This window comes from Sphaeramia orbicularis, chromosome 3 (assembly GCF_902148855.1).
Source record: "Sphaeramia orbicularis chromosome 3, fSphaOr1.1, whole genome shotgun sequence".
NCBI lineage: Eukaryota > Metazoa > Chordata > Actinopteri > Kurtiformes > Apogonidae > Sphaeramia > Sphaeramia orbicularis.
The window spans coordinates 60,985,932-61,013,125 of record NC_043959.1 but is presented as its reverse complement, the minus strand read 5'-3'; the positions used below and the strand labels follow the sequence as shown (position 1 = coordinate 61,013,125).

Here is a 27,194-nt window from a genome sequence, read left to right as displayed (position 1 = left end):
AACTCTGAAAACTCTGCCTTATGCTTGAGGGACGTATGTTCAAACGCTTTCAGGGCCGCAGCTTTAACTTTAGCATAATCCCCAGTTTCGGCTATGCTAAAGGCACACAAAGCTCTGCAGGACCGAAACCTGTGGAAACACATTGCAACATTCATGTTAAATGAATATGAAATATGGGGCAATGTGTATAAAACTAATATAGACCTGATAATTAAACTCCAAAAAAAAGCTATTAGAGTCGTAAACAAAGCTGGTTATCTCCAATCAAGTAATCCGCTTTTTGTAGAATCTGGTTTACTAACATTTTTTGATATTGTATATTTAAAAAACAATGGAATTTATGTTTCATGCTAAAAATAAAATCTTCCTGTTTGTGTTCAGAAAATTTTAAGTTAAGAGAAGGGAATTATAATTTAAGAGGGATGTGTGTGTTTGAAACATGTAAAGGAAGAACAACGTTAAATATCACTGTGTTTTTGTTACTGGGGTCAAACTATGGAACAAATTGAAGGATGAAGTGAAATTGTGTAGCTCACTGTCGAGTTTCAAAAAAGCTTTAAGTTGTCAAATTCTCAAGGGCTATGAAAGTCATATGATTTCAAAGTGACTTAAGAAACTGAATGTAGAATAATTTGTGTTAATGTTTTATCTGCTGCAACTTCAGGTGTGGAGTTGGAGAAAGGATGGGAATAGGAGAAGCAGAAATAAGCCTCTGGCTTCAGCTTCTTCCTTTTTCAGTTAACAAATGTGTTAATTTTATGTTTATTGTTTTTAATATGTATGTGTTTTGTACATAACTGAAATAAATATTCATTCATTCATTAATGGCTGTCAGGTCACCCCCTAACCACTGCCACACATCTAAAGGATTTAAAAAAAAAAACATACTGGGAATCATTTCATCACATTTAGGCAGAAAACATATTTTCTACAACATGAAACCAGATTCATAGTTTTTACAGAAACTACACATCCCAGTCTTTTGTCATCTCTAATTTCAGCTTCTCTATCTTTACTCGTGCCTTGTACAATTCTGCCTCCACCATTAGGCTGTCATTCTCCTTCTCTAAGTGCGCTCTCTCGCTGTCTATTCAGGCTATTTCTTCATTTAGCTCCATGTACATGTGACTAAGTTCTATTAATAAAGGTCTGCAACCTTTGGAGCCTCTGAAAACTGCAATAATTCCAAGATTGATTTTTTTCTGGTAGGTATACGCCTCTTTGTGCAGACATTTTAGGTCAGTGTTTTTCAACCTTGGGGTCAGGACCCCACGTGGGGTCGCCTGGAATTCAAATGGGGTCACCTGAAATTTATAGTAATTGATAAAAAACCCAAAAAACTGACTAATAAAAACTATATGGTGAGTTGACAGAGAAAATCCCAATCCATACCAGATAAACAGTGGTTGTGAAACTACAGCACTGTGGTTCTGTTTCAGTCCAGCTGTGTTTCTAAATCCCAGCTGGACTGACTGGACAGATCCTGAGCCTTTGTGCAGTAATCTACACCTGGATTACTGCCTCTGTCCACAATAATAGACATTATGTAGACGAAATGTCCTCTAAAATTAATGTTGATTTGCAACATAGTATAGCAAAACTATTACAGGATCGAAAACAAATAATTTTTAGCAAAAAAAAAAAAAGTCTCTGTTTTGAATGTCTGGGGTCGCCAGAAATTTGTGATGTTAAAATGGGGTCAGGAGCCTAAAAAGGTTGGAAACCACTGTTTTAGGTTGTTTACCAGTGATCTTTTACTCCCATTGTAATACTAATTAACTAAACCTCTTGGGAAACAAACTTAAAGTAGTTCAAAATGGTCATAAAAAAATTAATGGGAAAAACAAAAACAAAAAATCAGAGATCTCTGTGTTCTGTTTCCATATTTAAAGCAGTTTTAATGATCAAAATAGGGCTGGGATACTAATTGAGCATCTAAAAGAACCAACACAAGGCAGCTTGAGCAACACATTTTATCACCACAGGGAGATTAATTATGGATTAATTATGTTTAATTATGGAGCACCCTCACTAGCTGCCTTACTCCAAACCATAACTAACTGAACCCTAATCTTAATGTGTGCCCTGGTCATTTGGTATTTATGTCTGTAAATTGTCTGTGTCGGGAAAGGCCGACTGTGCCAGCCAATACTGCAGGGTGTTCCCGAGCCAACAGTGACTAACCACAGACAACACAAAAATATAACAAACGTCTTAAAAAAAAAAAAAAAAGCCCTGAAATTTGTCCTTATGAGCAGCTGCTGCTACAGTCTATCTGGGGGACCCATCAAATGTTCCAGCCAGACGGCATAAATAGCACAGCGACACAGCTCTAATCATTCCCACAGCAATATAATGTGCAGCCCATACTCACCATGTTTTTCAGATACAAATCACACTTGCAGCATGACAAATGAAGCACTGAATTCCTACACTGGTACCTGTTTGCTCCAAAACAAACACACTAAAAAATGGGCACAGTGGGGCTCCCAAACACTGTGGAGTTCAGAAGTCACCAACAGTTTGGATCATTTACAGGATCACAAACAGGATGAGCCTCCAGTTGTTCTGGCTGATACCTTCAGGCCAGAACAAAAACAGGTCCACAGGGTGACATTTGTCTTTCTGAAGCAGTTCATTAAATATTGCACAGGAGCTTGGGTGGTTCTGCTTGCATAACCTCTCACCAGGTGAGTCCAGTCCAGTCCACTGGATTGTTGCTCTAATGCCGGCCTGTCAAACTCATGTTGGTTCAGTTCCATATTTAGGCCAATTTGATCTGCAGTGGGCCACACCAGTAAAGAATGACTGAATAACCTATAAGTAATGACAAATCCAAGTTTTCTTTTTGTTTTAGTACAAAAAACCCCAATTAAATTATGAAACTAGAAAAGCACTCAGAGAGTGCAGACCTCCGCCAAGGCAGAGCAGGAGACGCGAGGACAACATGGCCGACATTCAGGAGCTCCTGGTGGTGGAAGTACAGAAGTACAGGCACTGGGATGACTGTCACAGCGGGACCACCAGGACCACCAGGACCACCAGGACCACCGCCACAGCCGAGTGGGGAATGATTCAGCTACCGTCAGCAAAGAGGAGGAATGGGCAAAAAAAAAAAAAAGAAAAACATTCAGGACAGATATGTGAAGGCAAAAAACAGACCACCAGAGGGAGAAGTGGAGACCCAGGGGGAGGGGCCAACGTCCTACAGATTCTGACAGAGCTGAGCTGGATCTGGAATTTTATTAAACACAGGGAAACACACCACACATGTCCCTCTGGAGGAGGGAAGTTCAGTGATGATTTTTCTTCTTCTCTAGTTTTTTTCAGCTCCAAGAATAAGTCCAGATTCTTTTAGGTCTCATTTTTATAATTTATTGATGACTTGATCTGATCACAAACAAACTATAACTCAGCTGAGGATCCACACCCCAAGTGGGGAAATGGAGCCCGAACACTGCCTTGCACCTCACTTGGGTTGGATCACAGAAAATGGACTGGTGTCATCTGACTCTAAAGTCAAGAGATGAAATTCCTCAACTCAAAACCCATAATGACCGTGGTTACCTCTTATCTGTTGTTGTTTACGGTCAGCTGGGGACAAGTGTGTTTGACAGTGTGCCTAAGAGAAAACCTAAGTCCTGTAAACGGAAATCTGTCAGTTTAGTATGTGACCAAGATGTGACCTGGCCTAAGAAGTTTACCACTGACCAGTGACACAAAGAACATCTAACTAATACTAATACTAATACTAATACTGACTAATACTAATACTGACTAATACTAATACTAACTAATACTAATACTAACTAATACTGACTAATACTAATACTGACTAATACTAATACTAACTATACTAACTAATACTGACTAATACTAATACTAATACTGACTAATACTAATACTAACTATACTATACTGACTAGTACTAATACTGACTAATACTAATACTGACTAATACTAATACTAACTAATACTATACTGACTAATACTGACTAATACTAATACTAACTAATACTAATACTGACTAGTACTAATACTGACAAATACTAATACTGACTATACTAATACTAACTAATACTAATACTGACTAATACTAATACTAACTAATACTGACTAATACTAATACTAACTAATACTAATACTGACTAGTACTAATACTGACTAATACTAACTAATACTAACTAATACTAATACTGACTAATACTAATACTAACTAATACTGACTAATACTAATACTAACTAATACTAATACTGACTAATACTAATACTGACTAATACTAACTAATACTAATACTGACTATACTAATACTAATACTAATACTGACTAATACTAATACTAACTAATAATACTGACTAATACTAATACTAAACTATACTAATACTAACTACTAATACTGACTAATACTAATACTGACTATTACTAATACTAACTAATACTAATACTGACTAATACTAATACTGACTAATACTAACTAATACTAATACTGACTAATACTAATACTAACGAATACAAATACTAACTAATACTAACTAATACTAATACTGACCAATACTAATACTGACTAATATTAATACTAACTAATACTAATACTAACTAATACTAATACTGACTAATACTGATACTGACTAATACTAATACTAACTAATACTAATACTGACTAATACTAATACTGACTAATACTGATACTAACTAATACTAATACTGACTAATACTAATACTGACTAATACTAATACTAACTAATACTAATACTGACTAATACTAATACTGACTAATACTGATACTGACTAATACTATATACTAACTAATACTAATACTGACTAATACTAATACTAACTATACTAACTACTAATACTAATACTGACTATACTAATACTAATACTAATACTGACTAACCTGTGATTAAAGCCAAGAATTCAACCATCCAAATTAAAATATTTCAAGAGGATGGCTCATCCCTTGGCCCTCACCACATCCAAAAGTGTACGTGGTGCTTATATTCCCACTTCGGCCACTGACAGCAGAGGAGTGGAGTAGTCCCACTGTGTCTCAGTCAGTAACACATATAGAAAACTGAACTGCCAAGGCAGCTGAAGCCAAGTGATGGCAGACAAACAAGATGGTTGGACAACAGACAGAACAGCAAAGACAGCACTCAAACACGGAACTGATAATAGCAGCAAATGTGGTGGAAAAATATTGAATGGTTTCCCAGTTATTCTCTGGAAACAGTATGATGACAGACAGACGGACAGACAGACACGCACTGGCCCCCACAAAGAGTCAAACCCACAGCCTGCTCTGCACATAGAACTGACATGAACCATGCCCATGCTAGGGCGCCCCATTTTTGGGACTTCTTTCTGATCAAGCTCTTAATTTGACCAGTTAATCTTTTATATAGTCGTTACTCCCCCCAAACATTCCAGACCAATCCGTAAAGTTTTAGACCCCCCCCACACCACCATCTTAGTGTGGCCCGTCAGCCCAGTGCAGAAAACCCATTTATCAGTGGAAAAATCCCGCATTTGTGTGTTAGTTCTGCATATCTGCTCATGCAAATGTCCTATTAGAGGTTTTGGGGGATGGAACTGTCATTTATGAAGGTCTCACATCATGTACAGGTCAAAGGTCACATGATTTTAGACAAGGTCAAGGTCATTTGACACTGACAAATGGGTCAAATCCCAGGTTTTTGTTGGTTTCTTTTCTTGCCCAGCTCTATTTGACACATCTGCACTCAGGGCTGTGACTGGAGAACATGTTATTGCTCTCAGTCGGGCCTGGCAAGCACCGTGCATGCTAGCTTTGTAAGTGTGTGTGATGTGATCCGCCAGGGTTCGACAGTCTCTCCAGAGGGGCAGTTTAGGGTTCAGCGTCTTTGCCCAAGGACACTTCCACATGTGGACAGTCGGAGCCAGGATTCAAACCGTCGACCCTTTGGTCATTGGACGACCCGCTCTACCAACTGAGCCACAGGTGCTCAGCATGTTAAGTCCAGTGTAACGCAAAATGCGTCTATTTAACGCATTTTGCGCTATCCTGTTTCTGGGCTCGCTCTTTGTTCGTTAACAAATAGCGCAAAGTAAAACGTGTTTGTGCGTTAGTTTGTTAATCCCAACGCAACGCAAAATGCATTATCCCATTTCTGGGCTAGTTGGTTAAAAGTGTGCGCCTCGCCCAGTTCCTCGCTAAAGGGCTGATTTAACGTTAGAATCAGGATGTATTCTGTAGCTTCATTTCACTTCACTTCTGTCATGTATGTCCTTTGAAATATTATTCACATGTGAAAAAGATTTTTAACACAAGTTTGACAATATCTGTAATGATATCAGATTTTTCCCATGGACATTTAGCACCGATGAAAACGAATTTACAGAGTGAGGACTGATCTGAGCACTGAAGTTTATTCTGTATCGATTTATGGATAAATATAGATGAGTTCAGGACAAAGTGGGGTGTGGCTTTGAGAGATGAATGAATGAATGAATGAATGAGAACTGTATGGGGCGGAGCCAGTCAACTGATGACAGATGCACCAGCGGCTGTGTGTGTGTGTGTGTGTGTGTGTGTAATGAGATATGAGTGTGTGGATCAGAGGAACGGAACAGTGTTCAGTTTGTCTGTACAATCTGTTTGTCCTGTTGTTGCCATGGTTACGTCCACCAGTGACCATGTACAGTTCTGTTCATAAGGTCACCAGTGCAGAAGAACTGGGCTCATCCTTAGACGCACGATATATATGTGTAAATAATTCAGTTCAGTTCAGTGTGTGTGTGTGTGTGTGTGTGTGTGTGTTGGGGGGGGGGGGGGGGGGGGGGGGGCATCTATAATCAAATGAGGGTGAGGAGGTCCATCCAGACAGGTGAAGGTAAGGGAGGAGCTCACAGATATCCCATAATACTTCTTCCTTCTCCCCATGGTGCTGTCAGATCAGATGAGTGGAAACATCTGGAGCAGAGGTGTTCGTTCTGGGTTCAACAGTGAACACACCTGTTTTAGTGCACCCTTCAACGCAAAACAGTGAGCCAACGATGGCTTAGCGAATGCAACGAACGCAGAAACGGATTTTGCGTTGGTTAAGCCTCTGCGTTCGCTGACCCGTCGTTCGCTCACTATTTGCGCTGAAGGGCGAACAAACGGCTGCGTTCACTGTTGACCCAGAACCGAACCCCTGCATCAGCACCCGGTGCTGGGAAACGGCCCATGAAGGAGGAAACATGTCACTGACCAGACTGACTGACAGAGCAGTGAGTGAGCGGTCACACAGGAAGTTCCCTGATGGAACCTCATCAGCTGCTTTTATAGAACATATGTTTTTAAATGTTAGAGCCTTCGTGGACACCCTGTAGTGCAGCAGTGGTATGTTACTGCTATACGAAAGAATTTCCTGTTTTGATAGACTGGCAAAAATGCATTGGCAATAAATGCCAGAGTATTTTTAGCATCATTATTAAGCTTACGCTCATTCACAGTTGTAAATTTGTCTCATGAATAATGAAACAAAAAACATAAAGTCATCAAGTCTCTAACAGCAGCCAAATTGATTTATAAAATGTTCAGTGTCCATGAAGCCGAATTTCCAAATGTTCTATGCCTATAGGTCATAACAAATTAGGGGTGCTGTCATTCACACAGTAAATTTTATGTCAGCTTTCCCTTTGGAGAAAAAAAAAGAAAAAAAAAGAAAGGGTAATTAATTGTTCTCCCAAGCCACTGCTCCTCTTTACTAGACAGTGTAGTATTAGAAAGAGATGGATGCACTGGGTGGCAGGCTCTCTTCATTTGAGTAGATCTTTATTAGATGTATACTTTAATTTCCTCTGTGGAACGCAGCAGCAAACAGCGAGAGGACTTTCTTATCCTCTACAACAGAATTGCATTGTATTTGTAGACATTAGCGTACAAATATTCCACTGCAGCACTTGATTAAATGCACAACAAAGCCTGTGTAAAAGAGGAATCTGTTCTAAAGACCAATAAGACCAGATTCTGTTTTACCTCTACGTAGTGATTTCCACTGCAGTCATCTGTTTAGGTGTCACGCTGCTACAGTCCTGTTTGCATTTCAGCCATAATCATTCAGGTTTTGCCAGATAAATATGCGCTACGCCAGCCAGACAAGGAGATAATTAAATGATATGCCTTTTTAATAAATTGAGCAACAAACAAGTAGGAGATTTATGGAATCCAGTAGTTGGTTCTGAAGAATCACCAAAGAGGAGAGATCCATTAATATTTGGACATTACACACCACACACACACACCGCCTATACAAATACTTTTAGAGCACCAAAAACTAATCACGGAAAAGATTATACGACCATCAAAAGTCATCCAAAACAATGGTCATGCAGTCCAGTCCTAACTCCTGTGTGTGTCATGTGACTAAAACAGACAGAAAAGAAAACATGGAATGAATAAAACACTGTGTTTGTCAGTACAATGACGTAGAGCACAGGTGTCCAACATGCGTCCCGGGTCGAATCTGGCCCACCAAAGGGTCCAGTCCGGCCCTGGGGACGAATCTATGAATGCAAAAATTACACTAAAATATGAACAATCCTTTTAGTTCAGGTTCCACATTCAGAACAATCAGTCTCAGTGGGCAGGACCAGTCAAATACTATCAGAATACATAGAAATAATGACAACTCCAAATCTTTCTCTTTGTAAATGTAAATATTTCATGTATTTACACTAAAACAACGTATAATTTTGCAAAAAATGTGAATAACCTGAAAGGTCTTAAAGAATTAAGTGCAATTTTGACAAGATTCTGCCTGATACTAAATGTTTGTGTGTTTGTAGATCACTGTGATGTGGTACGTTATATGTACGTGTGAAAATGATAAACTGAGGCAGAATAGTGTTAAAATTACACTGATTTTTCAGTTTGTTCATGTTATTCCACCTTTTGAAAGGATAGTTTGTAAGATGGAAACCTGTTCATAATGTAAATTTACTTTTTTCGCTCTAACACATAGAGAAAAGTTTGGAGTTGACATTATTTATGTATTATTCTGTTATTATTTCACTGGCTGGGTCCACTGCAGATCAAATTTAGCTGAATGTGGAACTGAACTAACATGAGTTTGACAGCTCTGACTAGATATTGATGTAAGAACTGAAGTGATTTTTGGTTATTATTTAGAAAACCATGGAAAATGAATAGATATCAGCTCTGAAATTAAACTACTTTGAGCTACTTTTGGTGGTATCGTTATATTTGTCCGAACAATGGACCTTTAGGTTGGACCAGACATTAAATGAAGAAAGAAATGAAGAAATTGAAGAAAACAAGGGTGGTTTAATATTTTTTTCTGCGACTGTATATCTGCTTGGTTGTTTCAGGAGTCAAGGATAAGACCTTATTTATTATATATTATATATGTTTACACACACGCTTCTGAAAAGAGAGGGCCAGTGAGAGACCTGAACCTCTTTTTCTTTTTTTTTTTTTTTTTATTTGCTCATAGCCTTGCATTTGGTTATTCATGTAAACATACAGCTGCACCATCTGGTCTGTTGTCAGCCTCATTTTTCTTCACAGGATTCCAAAGACTTCTGCTGTTTCTATGCATCCATCCATGTCTTAATCAACACTGTCAAATGCAGATATGTTATAGTGTTCTAACAATTCACCGTGTAGTTTCTGGTCGTAGGAGATTAACAAACAAATCCAAAATAAAACATCATCTTCCAGACACAGTGGAATTTTGCCGGTTCGGCGTGGCCTTCTTTACCACTTGTCCCTCTGTGTTTTCAAAAGAATTCCGCTTCACCACCACTCCATTGTTTGAGTTTTCAAGTGATGACAGGTGATGCTAGGTGGCATATGACAGGTTGGGTGGAACCATTCTGGTCTGGGGGGAGACTCTGGGTTTTAGGGAGGACGAAAAACTGAATAGCCGACTGAAAATAAAATTCATTTTATGAACTTGTATATTTCCTGAAATATTTCATTAATAATTATTTTTAAAGGATTTTTGCATGGATGCAACTTTTTAAATATATTTTAAAATCTCACGTACCCCCTGGAATGCCTTCACATACCTCCAGGGGTACGCGTACCCCCCATTTGAGAACCCCTGGTCTAAAGGCCTGCAGCAGACGTATGCCACAAGAACAGACACGTGTTCACTCCCAGGGTCTGAGAAAAGACTGATGTCCTTCTATTCAGACATGTTCTGACCAGATGAGGAAAGCTGCTCTGAAACGCATGTTGTACTTATTTCTTCTCACTTCTTTCTGACATTTTGAAACTATTATTACAGGAAAACACTGAAAAAATCTTCGATAAGCTCATCCTTGAACATAGAATAGAATCTTTCTTTTGTCAGTAGTAGTTTTTGTCACACACGTAAACATGCACCACACACTGAAGTTTGTCTTCTGCCTTTAACCCATCACTAGATCATACATCACACACACTGCACACTAGGAGTGGTGGGCTTGCCATATCAGGCGCCTGAGGAGCAAATGGGGGGTTAAGGGCCGGACCTATCAAAGGTTTGCATGTATAAAACGTGTGCAAACTCATTGTACACGCAAAAAAATGTACAAACTGATTTACTAACAGTGACACTAAGGGTTGGGTTTTTCAAAGGTGCAAAAGAGCGCATCTGCATCCAGTTAGTACATCTGACACAAGGAATATGAAATATGGGCCTTTACACACAGTTGTGCATGTGCTGGGAGGAGAAAATATAAATATATTAATTTAGCACACGCAAAGTCATTTATCAAACCTGAAAGCAATTTTGTTGATAGAAACTGAGCCTGTATTTAACACGTCTGAAAAGGAGGAGCAAACGGTTTGGATGTGGAAGTGCACATGTGGAAGTGGAGAGGAGACAAAGACATGATGAAAACAGACGCAGAGAACACATTTTTCACCCTTGTGGGAACATTTTTGGAGAGACGGAAGAAAAAAGAATTGAGACGTCCCCCCCACACACACACACACACACACCTACACACACACACACAGGTGCACACACACACACACACACATACACACACACACACCTTTAAAATGAAAAATAAATGAATAAATGAGTCGTGCAATACCTTCTGTGACAAAACGTCACATTCTTGCGTCTGGTTCATTCAGTCTATGTTCCATTAGTGCTGGTTTATCCCACTGCAGTTTTCACAGTGTATTTTCTCCAGTAGCTCACACTAAACTCTCATTTAAACAGGGCGGTCTGCAAGACTTTGCACCTGTTGTAATTTGCACAAGTAATCTGAGTAAATCACCTGCAAACCAGGGTCACACCCCACATGTAAAATTCTAGACTGCACAAGCAAATTAGTACACGCAAACTGGGACCTTAGTAGATCCGGCCCTAAGTACTTTGCTCAAGGGCACATCAGCCACAACTCTCCTCCAGTCCAGAGTATTGAACCAGCAACTCTTCAGTCACAAGCTCTCTCTCCAGTCATCTAGACCATGGCTGCCCCCACCATATTACACAACATATTATCTTTAGTCTTTTTGTGTTCATGATCAGTAATTAAAATTAAAAATTTTAATTATAACTTTATTAAGTGATACAAATGGTGGTGTAATGTTTGAAATTCATTTGTTTACTTGCTTGACAGCCCAGTTTTTTTGTGTGTATTTTTTCTGTAAAATGTGCTTATAGGCATCAACAAGCAGCTTGTCATTTTTATAGGGTCCTGGTGCTCTCTGAGGGCGTCACACTTGCAGATGAAATGTTTACCATGTAATTTCACAACAAGAATGTCATCACTTCCCTCACAATAATGCCTCCCAAAAGGGTGTTGATTAATCCATTAGCAAAGCTAATTACTGTTGTCCCTGCAGTTATTTGTTCTATTGGCTGTTAAAGGACAAATGAGCTCTCATCGACTGCAGATATCACTTTATGATATTCAGGGCTGTGGAGCAGACAGTTTGGATGAAGTGCTTGTTTTCAATTTGTCATTTAATTGTGTGTTCCACCCACTTCCACTGAACCTCTGTGTTGCAGTTCTACTTCAGTTTGTGATTTTCATGGTTATCTGAAATGACTGAACAACCTGGAGAGACTGGGTTGTGAACTTATCACTTTGAATCAAAGGAATCATGACAATATAAATGCATTGGAAATGAGCGCTTGAACAAAAGGCTCAGTCTGTGATTGCAGCTGAACCCTTTAGTGAAATGTCTAGTGCCTGCATAGCTTTATGTTCCACCGAAGCTTCTGTCAGTGAAGAAATTGGTCCTCTGCCTCATCTTTTGCTGATTTTCCTCCTGTGTGATTCATGAATATCATCGGTGGCTGTACAGAGCGCTGCAGCAGCTGACATGAATGTGACACTTTTCAATTCATATTTTACTGTATTTCCTCGTGTTGTCACTTATCTGTATCAGGCAGAATCATAAACAGCAACTGTGTAATCGAGCCACTGTCAAAGAGGCAATGTTATCATCTGCATTACGTGTCAAAGCGACTGAAACTCAACAAAAAAAAAACAAAACAAAACAAAATATTCAGATTTACTGAGAATAAAAAGCCACAGTGCGGTGAGTGCATCTAGAGGACAGGTGTCAAACATTAACATATTAACAATCAAGGATGTCCAAATCATTTTAGTTCAGGTTCCACATTCAGACCAACATGATTTCAGTGGGTTGAACCAGTAAAACAATAACATAAAAACCTGAATAATGACAACTGTAAATATTGTTTCATTTTTATGCAGTTTTTCAACCTTGGGGTTGGCACCCCACGTCCCTGAAAATAAAATAAAAACTTACTAATAAAAATATATAGTGAGTTGACAGAGACAATCCCAATCCAAAAAAGACATAAAAAATCGGACCAATGGCCCTGTATCTTAGCGGCCAAATTCAAAGCTTTGGTAAATGTATCCAGATCCATTTATTCTCCCCCAGTTCTGTGTATTTATTCTATTACAGAAATAGCCCATGTTTTGCTCTTTTTCCAATCAGATCTGTAAGAAATTCAAATTCACACTTGATATCACTGATACTGATTTATTGGATCAATCCACTTCCTATCTGTTAAAATGGGAACATTTTTCAAAGTGGCACCAAATCCAGAATCAGATCCGGATCCAAATAATTTCAATACCTTGCGTTGACATCATCATACAGAAGCTGTATACCAAGTTTGAAGTCAATCGGAATTGTAGTTTCTGAGAAGAAGACAATTGAAATTTTTGTAACGGACGACAGACGATGACGCCGGACCCTGCATGACGACAATAACCTACAGCCCGTCAGCCGATAAGATAACTACTGTGGTTGTGAAACTGCAGCACTGGGGTTCTGTTTGTGTCAAATGTTCACTGTGGTCAGTTTCAGATGCTGCAGCTCTTTCATAATTCATAGTTTCAGTTCTTGTTTGTTCAGTATTAATTGTCCTCCTTGTAAATCCCAGCTGGACTGACTGGACAGATGCTGACCCTTTAATCTACACCTGGACTTACTGCCTCCGTCCACAATAACACACATTATACAGAATAAATGTGTCTAACATTAGCATTTATTTGCAACATAGTATAGACAACTATTACAGGATGAAAAATAAATTAATTTTAGCAAAAAAATGTCTCAGTTTTGAATGTCTGGGGTCACCAGAAATTTGTGATGTTAGAATGGGGTCACGAGCCTAAAAAGGTTGGAAACCACTGTTTTCATGTAAAAAAAAAAGTAAAATTACACAAAAATTTACATTTACAAACTATCCTTTCACAAAAATGTGAATAACCTAACAAAATAGGAACAACCTGAAACATCTTAAGAGAAATAAGTGTAATTTAATCAATATTCTGCCTGTTATTGAATTTTTGTGTTTGTAGATCCACTGTGATCTGTACGTTGTAATGTACATGTGTAAACGACAAACTGAGGCATAAACATTGTGAAATGATAAACTTGTTAAAATTGCTCTTACAGGTTACAGGTTGTTCATGTTATTCACGCTTTTAGGGAAACTTTGTAGATATTATCATTTTCATAATGTAATTCTTTTTTTTCACTTATTGTTTTCTGATCGGCCACTTGAGATCATATTGCGCTGATTGTGGCATTTAGTGCATTTAGTGCACGTGACGTATTTTATCCCATACTATGAGTACTAAGATTAAAATAGAAGTTCAATTTGAAATACATAGAGTGCGTACCCTCACCAAGGTTCTGCATTCACCATGGAGCGTAGTGCAAGGAGAGGGCACAGAAAAAACTCAATGTATTTAACGAAGGAATGGAATCTGGAATGTTTATTGCTTCTTTTAACTGTTTGTATGAGGCCTTTATGTTCACTTGGAATGTGTGGAATGTCTGTTTATTTATTTATTTATTTATTTTATTTACCCAGGAAATAAGTAATTTTAGCCCTGGGTCCTAGTGATGGGACTGTTGGTTCTTTGAAGGGAGTCGTTCAATCGGGAGTCGTTCAATCAGGAGTCGTTCACTGAAAAGAGTCGTTCAACAGACTGGCTCTGTTCTGTTTTTGTGTTCTTTTGAAACACCAGTGTTTGAATGACTAAATAGGCTACATGTGATGACTGACATTCCATTTTAAAGGTGTTGAATTGGTGGAATTGGACCAAAAACATCCCAGTACATTATGTGGACTAGTCTGTAGGCTAAAAATGAAGAAGAAAATAAAACATTTCTTATGAAATCACATTTTATTCTCCTCAAAACATGAACAATAAATGTGTGGAAACATACGGAAAAAACTGCACAAAACACAACGGTGATCAAAAACCCCTTTAGCCCTATCAGCCCGCCCACGGGCTGAAAAAATTATATTAATATTCATCTACTATATATAATAAATCAGAACAATGGATGTTTTTTTCAATTTTTGCTCAAAGTTTAGACCCTAATGTTAATAAAAGAACATCAAAAGTGTATTTTAGTGCAAACTTTCATCTTTAAACATGATTTTTAATCTTTGTGGGGTGAAATATACGCTATTAAAAATCTCCAACACGAACAATTAATTTATGCGTATCATCGTCAATCCAGCCAAAAAAAAAAAACAGGCGAGGACAAAAAATTCCAATTTCTTTTTTAGTTTGTTCCAGTTTACTCAGGCATAGTAATAGATACAATGTTTTAGACAATGGGAATAGATTCTGTGAGGTCTGTAAATGTCCACAGACACCAAGAACATCCATATGAACCTTATTATTGTGAAGGAATTCTTATTTTGTCTTATTTTGTTTATCTTTACTTTGGGTTTGTCTGTTTAGACGTTTTTCCCCTGAAAATATGGTCAGGGTTAAACAGGTTATCACTGCAGTTACTGAAATACCTGAACTGTAGTGACATTCTCAAGTTGCATGCCCATCTTTTCAGTCTGAAAAGTGGACTTTCTAAGGAACATTTTATGCGAGTTGCAGTTTGATTTTGAGAATAAAATTACAAATTGTTCTAATCTGCCTTATTCATTTGGCTAGTTCTGTTAGAGTATATAGAGCAATCTGCACCTGTCTGTGCAACCTCTGAATATTAATTAATTTACATAAAATTTGTACTGAAGTAATTTGGCCAGATATGGAATCAAATGCAGGGTTTGAATCTAGAGAATCTGAAAAAAATGTTTTGGACCACCCTAGTGAACACAGGACAGTGTCCTTAGGGAAAACTGTCCATGCAGTGGTGGAGGATTTACAGTGCAGTCTTCAAAAATGTTTTGGACCACCCTAATACAACACACAATTCTGAAAATAATCTAAATAAATGTAAAAAAAAAAAAAAAAAAAGAAACACTGGCCTAGATTATCTGGGTATAACATGATTAGTGAAAGTGGTGCCTGTGCTGCTACTGAGACACCAGGCCCGCCCCTGTATCTAACAATCAGAACAATGCCGTCTGTACAGCACATACTGTATGTGCTCTGATAGAAAATGAGAGGGCTGCCGTTCACTGCCACCACTCAAAGGCATTATTTGGTGCTCAGATTTGGTCTCATCCACACACAGCTCAGTGAAAAGAAAAGTGATACCCGTGGGGTTGCTTATGGCTCATTTCTTGGTCTAGTCTCACATTCAACACACACAATTCCATTAACTGGGAGGTCTTTTGAGAAAGAGAGCATGCTCCCTCATGTGCAACACAAACAAATGCACCCTCAATATACACACACACACGCGCACACACACACACACACACACACACACTCACAACACACCCTACAGGCATCTTTTCCTGGTGAGAGAGTACTCACTTAGCGTAGCGGCAGAGTGCAAAGATTGGAAACTCAGCCAGTGGTAGGAAACTTGTGGTATGGAATAGGAGGACGTTTGATGTTAACAGAAAACACAGCCTGCACTATACAGGCACTTCGCTGTCAAGACTGATTGGCACACGAGAGATTGCATCAAATTAGATTCTATTTTGGGCACATGGTTTACCCATACTGTGTGTTTGGGGAATGTGTGTGTGTGTGTGTGTGTGTGTGTAACTGAATTTAGAGTTTTTGACTGCACTTCACATGAGTCCTGCAGGACCCACAAAGTTCATTACATGCTGTTTCACAGTATTATTCAAATATATTCACGTCATAGTACATGAAATATATACAGTAATGAAATGAAATGTAAAAGGATATGGAAATGTGTTTATCGTCTTCAGTTTTACAACCATCAGGGATTAGTTTTGGCTCTGCAGGGATGTGCTTACAGTATTTACACTCCTTCTTCCTGAGTTCTTGGACTACAGGCTGGACTTATGGTGGTGCAGTGGGTAGCACAGCAAGAAGGACCTGAGGAGTGGTCCTGTGGAGTTTACATGTTCTCCCATGCTTGTGTGGGTTCTCTCTGAGTACTCTGCCTTCTTCTCACCGTCCAAACACAAGCACTACTGTAGTAGGTGAACCCATAAAGGCCCAGCGCTACTTTGTGTCAGTTCCCAAAGGAAAATTTCTCTGTATGGATCATTCCATATAATTTCATCCAGTGGTTCCACCTGACCCTCTCAGATTTTTCCACATTTTTACATACTTCTAGTACATTATACATGATGGAAAAATCCAAAATGTCAAGGTTTAATTGTAAATAGTTCCAAAGTTATGACCATTCGAAGTAGGTAGGGGGTACCTGAAAATTGCAACCAAAATTCAGACTGTAAATGTTGGTCTATTTTCAGGCTTCTATAACTTCTGAACAACGAGAGCTAGAGGTCTGAAATGTTCAGAATCATTTCACAGGAATCTATAGTCCTAAGAAATGTGAAAATATTTACTGAAGATTTATAATTGCATTTTACAGAGAATGACAAAGTTGAAATTTATCCATCGCGAACTTCTAAAATGCTGCTTTTGTCCACTCATTACACAAAAACTCATCATTACAAATTTTCTGGGCTATATATGGGCTACCTATATGGATCTGTGGAAAATGAAGGTCCTATGTTATGTTATGTATGATATATGAACAGCTGAAAAAAAATAAAAATAAATAAATAAATATATTTATTTATTTATTTATTTATTTATTTATTTTTTTTCACAATATTTTAATTGGTATTTAAGTTTTACATAACAAACATGAATCAAAACAACATAACCAGTCATACACACCCATTCACACCACGTAGACTTACACCAAATGATATATAAATAATATATAAAATACATACATATATTCTTATGAAACTGTGTACATATAGTAGGAAAAAAAATTAAAATACAGCAATCATGATAGTAAAAATAAATAAATAAATAAATAAAATTAAACAATGATAATTTGTATGATATGTCCCTATTTTCCAGATACCATAATGTCCATATATGGTTCCCATAACTGTACAAATTCCTCCAGTTTTCCTTTGGTCATATAAGTCAGTCTTTCCAGTCCTGTACACTCTGATCGTTCTTTAATCCGTTCCTTCACAGAAGGAGCGTCCATGCTCTTCCAGTCCAATAACTCTGCTGTTCTGCATGGACCAGTCCAAAGTCCAACACTTGAGTTTGTTTCTTAGTCTGTGTGAAATCCTCAGGGTTTATTCCCAGCACACAAAGTTTAGAACCAAATGGAATCTTACTGTTAAACACCTCAGACATACAACTGATGACCTCCTTCCAGAATCTGTATCTTTGAACATTCCCACAGACAGTGAGTCAGAGTTCCTTCATTCTCTGGACATTCAGTGCATGTATCAGGAATATGACTGGACATCTGGTGGAGTTTTTCAGGGTTATTTAAACCCTTGTTAACCATTTAAACTGTAGTAACTTCAGTGGTGTGTTTATAGTTTGTTTTTGGGCCTTCAAACAGGCCTCCTTCCAGTCGGCTTCATCTGGGTCTTCTTCTATATCATTTCTTCATGCTGTCAATAAAGCTATTGCTGAATCTTTACAATTTGACCGAAACAGATTTAATATTTAGATAATAGGCCTTTCTCTCCCTGTTTTCCCATTTGCTCAATTAATGATAGTTTAGGTGTACACATAATTTCTTTAGACCTAGATGACAAAAAGCTTTTTACCTGTAAATATTTGTAAAAATGCTTTGGTGGAATTTTATATTTTTCAGACAGATCACTGAATCTAAGCAATTTTCCATCACTATGTAGATCTTTAATTGCCTGAATGCTGTTCATTTTCCATAATTTAAATCCTCCATCTTTTCTGCCCGGTATAAACTGGTCATTGTTCCATAAAGGTGTAAACTGGGACATATTTACATGTTCTCCCACATGTTTGTGCGCTGTGTGCCATGTAATAAGGTGAGGATAATTCAATCAAATACAGGGAAAACCACTGAAAAAGTGACTTTTTCAGTAAAACCTGTCATTAACTGAACATAAACCCAGTGTGTCCATCCACTGTCATTGATCCAACTCCATGGGTTTTACTGGTGAATCACTGTTTTAGAGGATGACAGTGTTTCCATGGTAACCACGGAGCCTCTGAACGTCCAAATGGCTCATATCTGATGACCATGAAAAGATGAAGATTTGTATTGGTAACACTTTATAATAAGTCCACACTATGAAGCATTAGTTCAGCATTAATAAATACTGAATTCATCATTTATAAAGCATATTTCTGACATGAATACTCATTAATATATGTTTTATAAGCACAGTTATAAATGTTTTACTCATCATCCATAATCCTTCATCATTCAGTCATGCAGTTTGTTTTAATAATCCCATGTGCTGTGTCTTTCCTTTGTTAGAATTCAGACTTCTGTGAGTTTTTAGGCGTTGCCACCCTTTAAATCTCATTTGTAAATGCTTTAAATGTCACAGATAGTGCACACTTTAGATGAGCTCACACCACAGACTGAATTAATGAGTAGTTAGTGCTTTAGAACTACCTGAAAGAATGAATTCCTGTTTTAATAACTGTTTATAGGACATCTACTGGAAAAGAAATGTGTGAGTTAGTATAAAATACACACTAACATACTCACTCACCATTAGTGCATGTGTGAATAGTGTATGTGTGAGCAGAAATGCACATCACAACTGGTTTGGAAGTGATGCAACACTAAATGTTTAAATGCTGAATCCATAATTTATAAAGTATGAAATACAATCATTAAGCACAATGTAGATGAACTTATTAATGATGAGTAAAACATTTATACCTGTGCTGATAAACCATATACTAATGAGTATTCATGTCAGAATATGTTTTATAAATGATGAATTCAGTATTTATTAATGCTTCCTAGTGTGTACTTATTATAAAGTGTTACCACTGTATTTTACACCAATTATTTACATGTATTAATAGGATTATCAAATCAAAGTTTATTTATATAGCACTTTACAACAACATAAAGAAGCCCAAAGTGCTTTCCATCTAAAAGCATGATAAAAGGATTAGTGGATTAGTGGATCAACAGGTATTAAACAGAACAGATCAGTAGCTGTTTTTGGTCGGTGATGGATGTTTGGGTCTTTATGGGTTTGTCTAAACTGCCCATAGGTGTGAATGTTGAGTGTTCCGTTGTTCATCTCTATACGTCCAGGTCGTTATTGAAAATGAGAATCAGTTCTCAACTAACCTACCAGGTTAAATAAAGGTAAAATAAAATAAATGAAATAAAAGGCCTTAACAGAGCAGGAGTGTGATGAATAAATAACAAAATAAAAGGACAAAATACTTGCCTACATATATTTGGCCTGAAAACTATTCATACCAGCAGTAATGCAAACTGGGGGCAATAATAGACCTAAAGATATCAGGTCAGCCTGTTCACCAGCAATAAGACTCTGCAGCCTGCATGTCTGATCTACATCCTCTACATCTACAGTCCATGTCCAGGTAAAATAACACATAGAATACACACTGGATTTGGTACAGATGATGTGATCGCCCAGAAATGTATCATTATATTCATAAGCTTTACATGTCACTGGTGCTCCACATTCTTCTCCTAGATAGATAGATAGATAGATAGTAGATAGATAGAGAGATAGATAGATAGATAGATAGATAGATAGATAGATAGATAGATAGATAGATAGATAGATAGATAGATAGATAGATAGATAGATAGATAGATAGATATGATAGATAGATAGATAGATAGATAGATAGATAGATAGATAGATAGATAGATAGATAGATAGATAGATAGATAGATAGTAGTAGATAGATAGATAGATAGATAGATAGATAGATAGATAGATTTTATGTATCTCAACTGGGAAATGACAGTATAGATGCAGCATGGCACACTCATAACGATATAATATCACACAAATTAAAGTGGTTGGGAATCACCTCTCATTCTCAGACACATCATTCTGAACTCATTTTCATATTTTAACTGGAAACTCTATCGGTTTATTTCAGGCAAAAGAATTGTGTCAGTGAAGCTATTGTTTAAACGCTGTAACCCAGTGACTCCAAATGTAGTCTGCTGAATTCTCACACTGAAGTAGAAAGAGAGAGAGAGAGAGAGAGGAGAGAGAGAGAGAGAGAGATGTGATATTTTATTGGCTTTCAGAACATCTTCTGCTCTATATAAATTCTATTAAAAAAAAAAAACAGATTCCATGTTGGATACAAAACCAGTGCAAATGAGATAAAAATATAGCGTGTCATTCACTAAACATCCATGAAGAGTGAAATTCATAACAAACTGCTCTGCCAAGGACATAGCATCAATGTTGCATCTTTAAATTAAGGAATTTTCATACATTTGGCACAGAATCAGCCCTCTCTGTGCAAATAAGCCTCATTACAAAAACTATTTAATTCGCAGAAGATTAGCACAAATTGCTACACATAATGTGGCTGGAGGCATTAATTCAGAGTGTCTTTTTAAGTGCGTACAAAGTGACCGCTGCAGAAAACACAACTTTAAGGACCACCAAATCCTGACTCATGTTTTGGTAATGACGGTACTGCTGGTGCACAGCCTTTATGTGAGTTTACAGATGCTGTGACACACAGCAAACAGCGACACCAAATAGAACTGCAATGCTAATGTTTCTGTGAAATCTCCCATATCTCATTAGCTAATTAAAGAAACGCAATTTGAGATTTTCGCTGTTTTCTCTTTGTAAAAGTCTGTGTGTTGCGATGCACAGAAATACCAGAAACACTAGAAACAAACGCTTGCAAAACAAACACAGATTGAACTCAGATGAAAACTTTAACCCTTTAAATCACAGGTGTCAAACATGCGGCGGGGTCCAAATCTGGCCCGCCAAAGGGTCCAGTCTGACCCATGGGATGAATTTGTGAAATGCAAAAATTACACTGAAGATATTACCATCAAAGATGTTAAAATCATTTTAATTCAGGTTCCACATACAGACCAGTCAGACCTCAGTCAGGTCAGAACAGTAAAATACTGTCATAATAACCTGTATATAATGACAACTGCAGAGTTCATCTTTGTTTTAGTGTAAAAAAAAAAAAAAAAAAAAAAAAAAAAAGTGAAATTACATGAAAATGTTTCTATGAAAAAATGTCCTTTTACAAAAAATGTGAAAAACCCAAACAAATATGAACAACCTGAAATGTCTTAAGAGAAGTAAATGCAGTTTGACCAATATTCTGCTTGATGTTAAATGTTTTGCGTATTTGTAATTGTAATGTAAGGAGGCATATTGCATTCACACAAAAATAAAATTCGGCTCTGTTTTCTGATTTAACAAGATAATTATCTCATAAAAACAGAGCCGAATTTAAAGTTTTTCAGAAAACAGTATCTTGTCAATTCAGAAAAACAGAGACGAATTTTTTTTAAACTTATTTTCTCATAATTATGAGATTACCTTGTTAATTCGGAAAAACAGAGCCGAATTTTATTTTCATGTGAATGCAAAATGCTTCCGTAGTGGTATAAATTGTAATGCACATGTGCAAATGATAAACTGATAAAGTGAGGCAGGATATGGTTAAAATTGCACTTTTTTTTTTCTGAAGACATTTCAAGTTGTTCATGTTGTTCAGATTTTTAAGGAAACGTTGTAGATGTAAACATCAAAATGTCGTTTTTCTTTATTCACTGTTATTCTTTCACTGGTCTGGCCCACTTGGGCTCATAATGGGGTGAATGTGGAACTGAACTAAAATGAGTCTGACAGCCCTGCTTTAAACCCTCAGCCTAAAATGATCTGCCTGGACTTTTTTTCTAAGTTTGACTATAAAAAGGTTAGAAAATATGTTGTGAGTGAGTCTGTTTGGCAGTTTTTCTAGAGCATTTTTTTTCCCCAGATCTTTCAAAATCTAGCAATCATTTACAATTTACCAAACTTATAATTCTGCTAAAACAGCTTCCTCCAGCTTCTAGTACAAGCATGAGTGAAATGACCATAATGACCCAATAAAACCCATAAAGCACAACGTCTGGTTTCAGAAACCGCTGGAATTGTTCCAGTTGCTCACACTGCAAAAAACAAAATCTTACTAAGTGTATTTTTCCTCATTTCTAGTCAAAATATCTCATCACACTTAAAATAAGACATAATCATCTGAAAATCTTATTTCAAGAAATCTTACCAAGATAATTTTTTGAGTTTTTTGCTTAATTGAAGATTTTTTTTTTTTTTTTTTTGCTTAATTCAAGCAAAAAAAAAAAAATCTGTCACTGGAACTGGAATGTTCAAGATCTATTGTCTAAAAATAAGTTTTTATGTCTCACTGAAAAGTTGCTCTTTAGATGATTATGTCTTACTTTAAGTGTGATGAGATATTTGGACTAGAAGTGAGAAAATACACTTGATAAGATTTAGATTTTTGCAGCACAACAGTGAAGGAGTTACAGCCATCCAAGCTGCCTGTGCACAGGGTGTGTCAGCGAGGACACGTCAGGTCTTAAAGAGTTACAAACGTATTTTGGGCAGGCATCTTTTGTGAGTTCGTCCAGAACATGGCGGGTGCAAACACTTGGCAGTTCCCTACAGAATTAGCTGGAGTTATTCAGTTTTGTGGGTTTGGTCCTTAAGTATAATCAGTCTACGTTCTCATCTTTTACAAACGAGTGAGAATGAATTTGACTCACAAGCCCAGCTGTCCGAAACCTCAGCTGTGGTACTGGTCCCTGGGAAGTGGGTATACTCTCAGTTTTTGGCTTCTTCTTCTTCTTTTTTTAAGTTCAGAAAAACTCTTTTTTAGAAACAATGACATGTCAGTCTACTCTATTTAGTTTAAAAAATGGCGATGGCGATCTGTGTTGGCGGAGGTCTGCGCTCTCCGAGTGCTTTCTTGTTCATGTCTGGGGTCGCCAGAAATTTGTGATGTTAAAATGGGGTCATGAGCCAAAAAAGGTTGAAACCACTGCTATAAATACTCACAACTCCAAATTTCTTTCCTTGTAAATGTAATATTTTCATGTTACACTAAAACAAAGCATAATTTCACAAAAAATGTGAATAACCTGAACAATATGAACAATCTGAAATGTTTTAAGAGAAGTACGTACAATATAAAATAAAAAATATTCCGCCTGATATTAAATATTTTGTGTATTTGTAGACCCACTGTGATCTATAAGTTATAATGAACACGTGAAAACGATAAACTGAGGCAGAATATTGTTAAAATTACACTTATTTTTTGAATTTGTTCATGTTTTTCACATTGTTTGAAAGGATAGTTTGTAGATGTAAACTTTTTATTGTTTAATTTTATTTATTCTAATACATAGAGAAAATTTTGGAGTTGACATTATTTCTATATTATTGTGTTATTATTTTGCTGGTTGGCTCCACTGCAGATTAAATTGAGCTGAATGTGGAACTGAACTAAAATGAATTTGACAGCTCTGTGTTAGATGAACCTAAAAGTTTAAGACTGTCATAATAGGTGCTGACACATAGTTTGTACCATCTTATATATGTTTCATTACTCTAGCTTTTGGAAATAGACAATGACTGTCATATTCTGGAAATGCCCAAAATTAATCATTTTTGGAAAGAAATACATAAAGCCACAGACATCATTCTTAACACCTACTTACCTTTTGATTTCAAAACAACATATTTGGGATGCATTTCAGCATATTACTGCTGCAGGAAAAAAGGCAATAACTAAACAATGGATGACACCAGAAGAACCAACAATAAATAATTGGATAAACATAAGCATGGGAATTTATGGGATGGAAAGATAACCTTCACAGTAAATTTGAAGATGGATGTTTTTGTGCAACACTGGGAGCGATGGGTGAGATATGTGAAGCCTTTGAGATCTGATTTTGCTGAGATGAATGCATGAATATGAACCCAAAAATCCTCTGAAGGAAATATGTTTTGTGTTTTTGTTTATCTTTATTTATGCATCGATTCTTTACTTTGACATCCTGTATGCCAGGACCATGATGAGCTGCTGGAAATGTTTTTTTTTTTTTTTTTTTTACACCCACTCTCTGGATGTGCATAGTTTGTATGTTTGTTTTTTTCAATGTGAAAAACAGAAAATCTGAATTTTTCAATAAAAAGCGAATTTAAAAAAAAAAAAAAAAAAAAAAGAAACATGACTATCGTTGCTGTGGAGATGAAACTGTTCTCCAGGCAGGTAGATGAAGAGGATTGCAGATGATTTAGTATTGTTGCAGTGGCACACATGCTACTATTTTTAGGCAAACAAACTGACCAGGGGCAACACAGGGGCCAGATACTATATCATAACCCCCCCCACCCTATTACACATGTCTACACTATTAGAGCTCTGGTGAAACAGGTCAGAGGGTGGATTTAATAGAACCTCATGAAAAAAAAAAAAAAAAACACCAATTAGCCCCTCTGTGTAGTCCTGCTTCTACCCTGTTATATGATACGTGGTACTAGATGGAGATTTTAGTGTCAGACCGATAAAGCGCTGGTGAGTCCATCAATTATCTGATTATCTATGAATGTACCGTCGACAATATGGGAAAGTTATTGTCAACGACTCTGACTGATGTTTTCTTTAAGTCACTCATCAAACTAAACACTCCGCTTGCCCTGATTTGCTGCTTTTCTAGTTTCAAAAGAGAAAAACAATTAATCTTTTTCGGCTCCTTTTAAGTTTGGATGAAATACCAGATGTTCACATGGTGTACAGTGATAAACGAAGCAGCAGGAGAGAATGAGTCTGTCACTGCGCTTACACCAGACACAACGTTTCAAAGTCTGAACTCTATCTATCTATCTATGAGATTTCTTTTTCACTGATTATGTTCCTTGGTGGAGCCTTAAAGGAAATCAAAGTTAAAATGACAGATTGTAACGTCTATGTTTTGTTTTTGTTTTTTTAATCCAGTCTTATCATAGCCACCTACTCATTATAGGGGTGAAGACTTTGGATCCAAACTGAAGCCAGTTCTGAAAAATGTACAAGTGTAATGCTAGTTGGAGTTTTTGAAATTGGAGTTATTAGGTTACACTAACATCATATGTGTAGGCTTTCGATAAAAATAAGTAGCAGAAGGGAGACTGGTTCATTTATAGCTTATCCTCAGTGGCTTTGGTACATTTCTCAGATCAGAATTAAAATTCTCAAAACTACTTGTTCAGTCTCACATCATTGCATCACTTGTGCACAAGGGTGTGATTTGTCAAAAAAACGAGGGGGGGTGCAGTTATATACGTGGGGGTGCAGTCCATAACTAACATAACACTGGCATGCAACAAAAGTGAAACCTTACATACTTTCAGCGTCCAACTCCCTGTTTCTATGACATGTTCATTGACACAGATATTTACTTTTGAGAGATGAACTAAGGATTTTGAGCAAGAGACTGGCTTTTACAGGTAATCCATGGTGTTTCAGTATTTGTACGAATTGTTTTGAGAAATGCACTTACTGTTTGCAAATGTCAAGGATGATTTGAGAAATGTACCAAAGCGACTGAGAAAAACAGTAAGAAATCATTCAATCTTTACTGTCCAACTTCACATGCTACAGTGCAGCGTACACATTTCATTCACTTCCCAAAGTTCCAAGGGTGACCTTATAGCACATCAGGAATAACCACAGAAGCAGTCAGACTCCAGAAAGGCCCACTGAGGTGAAGGTGACGCACAGCAGATCCAACCCTTATTATCAAACTTATTCTCTGTATTCCAGCAGCATTTGAACTGTAAATATACAAACATAAACTGTCTAAATACAAATGTGTGCATATTTCACACTACAGATAATTTCAGCGTGAACTACAGTATATGAATATGAACACCATGAACTGAATGAAATAGCAATAATTAGCATTAGTACGATAATAGCCTCCTCAAAGACAGTTCTGACCGTCATGCACCAGTTGCTCCACCCTTTCATCCAAAAATGGTTTACCTCTGTTTCTAAAAAAAATCCTAAACTCCTAGCACCAAAGGCAGTTCAGAAACCAATGAGAGGCGTCATGGTTCTTCTGTCCACTAGTTTACACCAGTACACTAATACTGCACTGGCTAGCTGTTGTCTTTCACATAAACTCCAGCATAGGCGGTGCTTTTCCATTCCAAAACTGGTTGAGTAACATTCTCCATGTAGCTATGAGTATTGACTAAATGAGAAGATAGACCATCTGTCACTTCACTCCATCCTCTCCTTCTTCCTATTCACTAGTCACAAAGTAAAGGTTTATAATGTAATTTGTTAACCATTAACCCTATAACACCAAACGTACCGTATTTGATACATGAGTTTGAAGCCTCTACATGATCAGGGTGATTTTGTTTTATTGAAAACCTGATGTATACAATTTGATACATGCAATACACAGATAATCCACAGGGGGAGGAGTTCATCC

At 37.1% G+C, this 27,194-nt stretch overlaps 1 pseudogene; it reads left to right on the top strand.

Annotated features, from left to right (window-relative positions):
- The window catches only part of LOC115417207 (very-long-chain 3-oxoacyl-CoA reductase-B-like), a 158,651-nt pseudogene that overhangs the window by 99,840 nt on the left and 31,617 nt on the right, over positions 1-27,194 (top strand).